Source organism: Crocuta crocuta, unplaced genomic scaffold (assembly GCF_008692635.1).
Source record: "Crocuta crocuta isolate KB4526 unplaced genomic scaffold, BGI_CrCroc_1.0 scaffold104, whole genome shotgun sequence".
Lineage (NCBI taxonomy): Eukaryota > Metazoa > Chordata > Mammalia > Carnivora > Hyaenidae > Crocuta > Crocuta crocuta.
This window is the reverse complement of record NW_027529998.1, coordinates 135,082-142,538: the sequence shown is the minus strand read 5'-3', so window position 1 is coordinate 142,538 and position 7,457 is coordinate 135,082.

Sequence of the window (7,457 nt, the reverse complement as noted above, 5' to 3'; positions counted from 1 at the left end):
CCAGGCGGGACCGCAGCGCGCCTCCACCGCACTTCCCACCAGGAGCGGCGCCCGGAGAGGCTTCCGGCCCGGCCTCTCCCGGCGCGTGGTCGCCGCATCCCGCAGCCGCTGGGCGGCCAAGGTGCTCGAGGCCATACAGTCTGCACTTGGAACTTCCACTTTCACTGGGGGCACGGCGGGGACCAGGTGCTGTGTGGTGGCGTCGGGGTCACACCAGCGGGGTGCCTCTTGAAAATCAAGCTGACATTTTTATCTTCCTTTACTTTGTTGTGGATGTATTCCTTTGGGGTCTTACGTGGAGCTCTTTTTAACATGGTTTCTCCCAAGAAGTTGGTATGGATTTGATCACTTTGGGCGTAAAGGCTATGGCTTTGGAAAAATCATCTCTTCTTTTTAATTACTCTACCCTCCTTTTCCTCCTTTAGCCTTCTTCCTTCCAAATCCGAAGTCTGGAGCAACCAGAGGATTAACACTAAAAGGAAAGTGGTTACTTTTTCAAGGGCACTTTTCTGTGAGTTTAGGGTGAAGCACTAAGGTCATGTAGCTGTGCAATGATCGATTGCTGTGGGCCCTCGGGTTTCAGAGGTTACGTGCCACTCGGAGGCCATCTGTCCCTAGGTACCTTTCACCCTTGCACATTTCCACTCTTCGGCCCTCATTGAATTATAGTGCACAGAATGGAGAGAGGGCAGGAGGAACAGGCTGGTTTTTAAAGTATGTGGTGGTGTTCTTTGGTGGTCTTCAGGCAGGTTTTTTAAGAGCTGAAAGGAAAAGGTTATTTGTCTTATACATTAGCATCAGTGTTCATTTCTGTTTTCTCCCCTCTCCTTTTGAAGACAGAAACTTGGGATTGCTTTGTGGGAGCTGTCTTTCTTTCTCCTTTCTTTCCTTCCTTCCTTCCTTCCTTCCTTCCTTCCTACTGTTTTAGTAAGGCTATTATTTAAACTCCAGTTAGATAACATATAGCATAATATTAGTTTCAGGTGTACAGTATTGAGTACTTTCATACAACATTCAGGGCTCATTACAAGTGCACACTCCTTAATCCCCATCAGCTAGTGAACCCATTCTCCCACCATTTCCACTCTGGTAACCATGAGTCTGTTCTCTATAGTTAAGAGTCGGTTTCCTAGTTTGTCTCTCTCTTTTCCTCTATGCTCATTTGTTTTGTTTCTTAACTTCCACCTATGAGTGGAATCATATATTTGTGTTTCTTTGACTGACTTATTTTACTTAGCATGATAATCTCTAGGTCCATCCATGTCACTGCAAATGGCAAGATTTCATTCTTTTTTATGGCTAAATAATAATCCTCTGTGTGTATGTGTGTGTGTGTGTGTGTGTGTGTGTGTGTGTGTACACCACTTGTCTTTACCCACTTGTCTATCAGTGGACACTTGGGTTGCTTCCATAATTTGGCCATTGTAAATAATCCTGCAATAAACATAGGGGTGTGTGTATCCTTTGAAAATTAGTGTTCTTATGGGTTTTTTGGGGGTAAATATCCAGCAGTGCAATTGATGGATTATAATGTAGTTCTATTTTTAAGGTTATCAGGAACCTCCATACTGTTTTCCACAGCGACTGCACTGGTTTACATTCCTACCAAGTGTAAGAGGCTTCCTTTTCTCCCCACATCCTTGCCAGCACTTGTTGTTTCTTGTGTTTTTGCATTTAGTTATTCTGATAGGTGTGAGATGATATCTAATTGTAGTTTTGATTTGCATTTCTCTATGTTCAGTGATGTTGAGCATCTTTCCACGTGTCTGTTGGCCATCTGGATGTCTTTGAGAAAATTTCTATTCATGTCTTTTGCTCATTTTAAAATTGAATTATTTGTGTTTTGGGTGTTGAGTTGTATCAGTTCTTTATACATATAATTTTGGATACTAACCCTTTATTGGCTATGTCATTTGCAAATATCTTTTCTCATTTAATTTTGTTGGTTATTACCTTTGCTGTGCAGAACCTTTTTATTTTGATATAGTCCCAATAGTTTATTGTTGTATTTATTTCAACATTGCCTCAAGAAACATATCTAGAAAAATGTTGCTATGGCCAATATCAGGCAAATCACTGCCTGTGCTTTCATCTAGGATTTTAATGGTTTCAGGTCTCACATTTTGATCTTTAAGCCATTTTGAGTTTATTTTTGTGTATGGTATAAGTAGTGATCAGTTTCATTCTTTTGCATGTAGCTGTTCAGTTTTCCCAACACCATTTATTGAAGAGACTATCTATTTCCCTTTGCATATTCTTGCCTCCTTTGTCAAAGATTAATTGACCATATAATTGTGGGTTTATTTCTAGGTTTTCTGTCCTGTTCTATTGATCTATGTGTCTGTTTTTGTGCTAGTACCATACTGTTTTGATTACTACAGCTATATAACATAACTTGTATTATGATACCTCCAGTAATGTTTTATTTTTCATTTTAATTTTTTCTTTCCCTTCCCTGCCCCTCATTATTTTTTCTTTTTCAAGATTGCTTTGTCTAGTCAAGGTCTTTTGTGGTTCCATGCAAATTTGAGGGTTTTTTGTTCTAGTTCTGTGAAAAATGTTGTTGCTATTTTGATATGAATTGCATTAAATCTGTAGATTGCTTTAAGTGTACAGACATCTTAAATAATATTTATTCTTCCAATCCATGAGCATGGAATGTCTTACCATTTCCTTGTGTTGCAATTTCTTTCATTGGTGTTTTATAGTTTGCAGAGTAGAAGTTTCAGATTAAATTTATTCCTAGATATTTTATTATTTTGGGTGCAGTTGTAAATAGGATTGTTTTCTTAATTTCTCTTTCTGCTGCTTCATTATTAGTGTATAGAAATTCAACAGATTTCTGAATCTTGATTTTGTATTCTGCAACTTTATTGAATTTATAAGTTCTAGTAGTTTTTGTGGTGGAGTCTCTATAATTTTTCTCTATATAGTGTTTTATCAGCTGCAAATAGTAAAATTTCACTGTTTCCTTACCAGTTTGGGTGGCTTTTATTTCTTTCCATAGTCTGATTGCTGTGGCTAGGACTTCCAGTACTCTGGTAAGTAAGAGTAGTGAGAGTGGACATTCTTTTCTTGTTCCCGATGTTAGGCGAAAAGATCTGTTTTCCTCCATTGAATTACTGTGGGATTTTCATATAATGCCTTTATTATGTTGAGGAATGTTCCCCCAAACTTACTTTATTGAGGGTTTTTATCATGACTGGATGTTGTATTTTGCCAAATGGTTTTTCTCCATCTATTGAAATGATCATATGATTTATATTCTTTGTGTTACTGATGTGATGCATCATGTTGATTCATGAATATTGAATCACCCTCACATCCTGGGAATAAATTCTTCTTCATCCTGGTGAATAATTTCTTAAAACATATTGTTGGATTCAGTTTGCTAGTATTTTGTTGAGGATTTTTACATCTGTGTTTATCAGAGATGTTGGCCTGTAGTTCTCTTTCTTTGGTGTGGTGCCTTTATCTGGTTTTGCTATCAAGGTAGTGGTAGCCTCATAGAATGAATTTCGAAGTTTTCCTTCCCTTTCTATTTTTTAGAAAAGTTTGAGAAGGATAGGTATTAACTCTTCTTTAAATGTTTGGTAGAATTTGCCTGTGAAACCATGTGGTTCTGGACTTTTGTTTGTTGGAAGTTTTTTGATTTATGGATTCAATTTCATTGCTGGTAATTGGTCATTAAATTTTCCATTTCTTCCTGTTTCGGCTTTGGTAATTTATGTTTCTAGGAGCCTACCCATTTCTTCTAGGTTGTCTAATTTGTTGGCATAGTTTTTCATAATATTCTCTTACAATTGTTTGTATTTCTGTGGAGTCGGTTATTTCTCCTCTTTGGTTTCTGATTTTGAGTCTCCTTTCTCTCTCTCTCTCTCTCTCTCTCTGTTCCCCCTCCCTCCCTCCCTCTCTTTTGATGTGTACAGCTAGGGATTTATTGATTTTGTTGATCTTTTCAAGGAACCAGCTCCTAGCTTCACTGATTTGTTCTATTGTTTTCATAGTTTTTATTTTATTTCTGCTCTAATCTTTATTATTTCCTTCCTTCTAGTAATTTGGGTTTTGTTTGTTCTTTTTCTAACTCCCTTATGAGTGAGGTTAGGTTGTTTATTTCTTGGTTCTTGAGATAGACCTATATTGCTTCCCTGTTGGGACTGTTTTTGCTGCATCTCAAAGATTTTGGACTGTTTTGTTTTTATTTCCATTTGGTTCCACATAATTTTTGGTTTCTTGTTTGACCCATTGAGTGTTCAGACATTTGGAAGAGTTAAAATCCCACTTGAGAGGTTCAGACAGGAGAAAAATTAAGGACTTCAGCATTTTTCAGGCTCCTTGTCTGCTTGGGATTCTTGCTTCCTCTCCCTTTGCACACACCCTCTCTAAAAATAAAAATCTAATGTTATTTTAAGGTTCATCCTGTTTTTCTCCCATTTCAATTTATTGAATGAACAAAATTTAATGCCTTGAATTTCCATTTTGCATTATTGTCTTCTATCTTATCATTCCCAACTCACTATTTTCTGTTAATTTTTTCTAAAATATATATATAACTGTATATTCTCTAGTGATGATTACTTTCTACCATAAAATATTTTCTCACTTAATTTTCCTATACCATAGATTAGAATGAAACTTAGATTATACATAATTTTTGTAGTTGATGTCATTGAGAAACAAAAGGCATAGAATCATTTATGTTGCTATCCAAAGATGGACCTACAGTCTATAAACCCAATTTGGTTATAGAAAATTATTCAGCATTTTATTAAGACTCTTGAATGGTCATTGACAAGTAAAATCTATCTATATAATAAATATCTACATGAAAATGATGAATTAGCACAAACTTGTAAAGTAATCATTTTATAATATTGTATACAGTTGACTATTGAATCATGGTTTTTGAACTACATAGGTCTGCTTATGTGTAGATTTTTTTTAGATTACAATAGTATAAATGTATTTTCCTTATGATTTTCTTAATGATATTTTCTTCTAGCTTTAATGTAAGAATAAATTATGTAATATGTATGAAGATATAAAACACATATACAGCATATGTGTTAATAGACTATGTTCTCGGTAAGGCTTCTGGTCAACAGTAGTTGAGTTTTGGGAGAATCAGAAATTATGGGGAACCTGGGTGGCTCAGTCAGTTGAGGGTCTGACTCAATTTTGACTCAGGGGTCATGATCTCCCAGTCATGAAATCAAGCCCAGACAAGACGTAGAGCCTGCTTAGATTCTCTTTCTTCCTCTGCCCCTTCCTCATTCGTGCATTCTCTTTCTCTCCTTCTCTCAAAAAAAAAAAAAAAGTTACACATTTATTTTCAACTGCACAGGGAGTTGGCAGCCCAAATACCCATAAATACCCATGTTGTTTAAGGGTCACCTGTAGTAACAATTTGGGGGCAAAAGACATGAACCTGTTTTTGATTAGTAAAGAGTTCTATTGCTTTTGAAATCTCCAGAGAACAACTTCGGAACAACAGCAACAACAAAAGGATATTAACTTAAACATGTTAATAATGCAATGTCTTTCTCTATAGTTAAATTACAAATAGTTACACAATTTCTAATGTAAATTTTCATTTTGGAATAAATTTATATATGCATATAAGTAGCAAAGATAATATAGAAACCTCCTGGGGGCTCCTGCCTGGCCCAGTCAGTTGAGCGTCTGGCCTTGGCTCAGGTCATGATCTCACGGTTCGTGGGTTCGAGCCCCACGTCGGGCTCCGTGCTGACGGCTCAGAGCCTGGAGCCTGTTTCAGATTCTGTGTCTCCCTCTCTCTCCCTCCCCTGCTCACGCTGTCTCTCTCTCTCTCTCAAAAATAAATAAAACATTTTAAAAAATTAAAAAAAATCACCCTCCTGTATACTTTCCTACTCCGTGTCTCCACATATTAATGTTGTAAATTACCAAGATACTTCTTTTTATTTGTTTGTTTGTTTGTTTGTTTAATCCCTATCCCCAGCCCTATGACCCTGAGATCAAGTGCCACATGATCTACTGGCCGAGCCAGCCAGGCACCCCCATGACACTTCTGACAAAACTGAAGAACAACATCAGTGCGGTACTCTTAATTTACTTCACGCTTTATTTGCATTTCATCAGTTGTAACAATATATTTTCATATTCCAGGATCCATTTCAGAATATCATATTTTCTTTTTTTTCTTTTTTTTTTAATATTTTTATTTATTTCTAGGAGAGAGAGAGAGAGAGAGAGTGAGCAGGGGAGGGTCAGAGAGAGAGGGAGACACAGAATTAGAAGCAGGCTCCAGGCTCTGAGCTGGCAGTCAGCACAGATCCCTACGCGGGGCTCCAACCCACGAACCGCGAGATCATGACCCAAGCGAAAGTCGGACGCCCAACCGACTAAGCCACCCAGGCGCCCCAGAATATCATATTTTCTTTAATTGTCATATCTCCTTAGTGTCCCTTGTGCTATGTTAGTATTTTAACCCTTCCTAGTTTTTCATGGCTTTAGTGGGTTTGAGGAAGAATGGTCAGGTGTTTTGTTGTTGTTGTTGTTGTTTTGTTTTGTTTTTTGCATATCACTAAAGCTGAGTTTGTCTGATATTTATCTAATGATTAGAACACATTTGTAGATTTTTAGAAGAATATTCCAGTCTCCTGTCATATCATATCAGAGATTCAGGAAATAATCTTGATGTATAACTGATGCTGTTAGCCTTGATCACTTGGTTAAGATGATGCTTGCCAGGTATCTCCAGAAAGGTGCTATGTTCCCATTTCCATACTTGCTTAGAAGTCACTAAGTCCATCCCAAAACAAAATCAAGGAGGGTTAAATTAATGTCTTTCTCCTGAAAGGAGGCATATATATGTATATGTATAGGTATATATCTGTGTGTGTGTGTGTGAATATATGTATATTCTCTTTAGCATTTTTCTGCCAGGAAGATTTGTCTTTTGCCTCATTTATTTGTTTATTCAATTATGTATTCATGTCAGTATGAACTTATATATACATATTATCTTACAGTAGATATTATAATCCAGTTATGATGCTATTTATTTATTTTGTTCTGAGGCCTTGAGGGGTTAGCTGTTGTTAGGAAAAGGTCACTTATTACTATTTAATAAAAACTCAGTCGTGAGACAATTCAGATGTATATCAGTGGGCCATATGCTTGGAGTATGATTGCCAACCTGTTATCTTGGGGAGGTAGAGTTAAAGGAAGTTTTCAGGGGTGCCTGGGTGGCTCAGTAGGTTAAGCATCTGGCTTTGGTTCAGGTCATGATCTCACCATTTGTGGGTTCAAGCCCCAGGTCAGGCTCTGTGCTGACAGCTAGCTCAGAGCTTGGAGCCTGTCTTCGGATTCTGTGTCTCCCTCTCTTTCTGTCCCTCTCCTGCTCACACACACTCTCTCTCTCAAAAATAAATAAAACATTTTTAAAAATTTAATAAATAAATAAATAAAGGCAG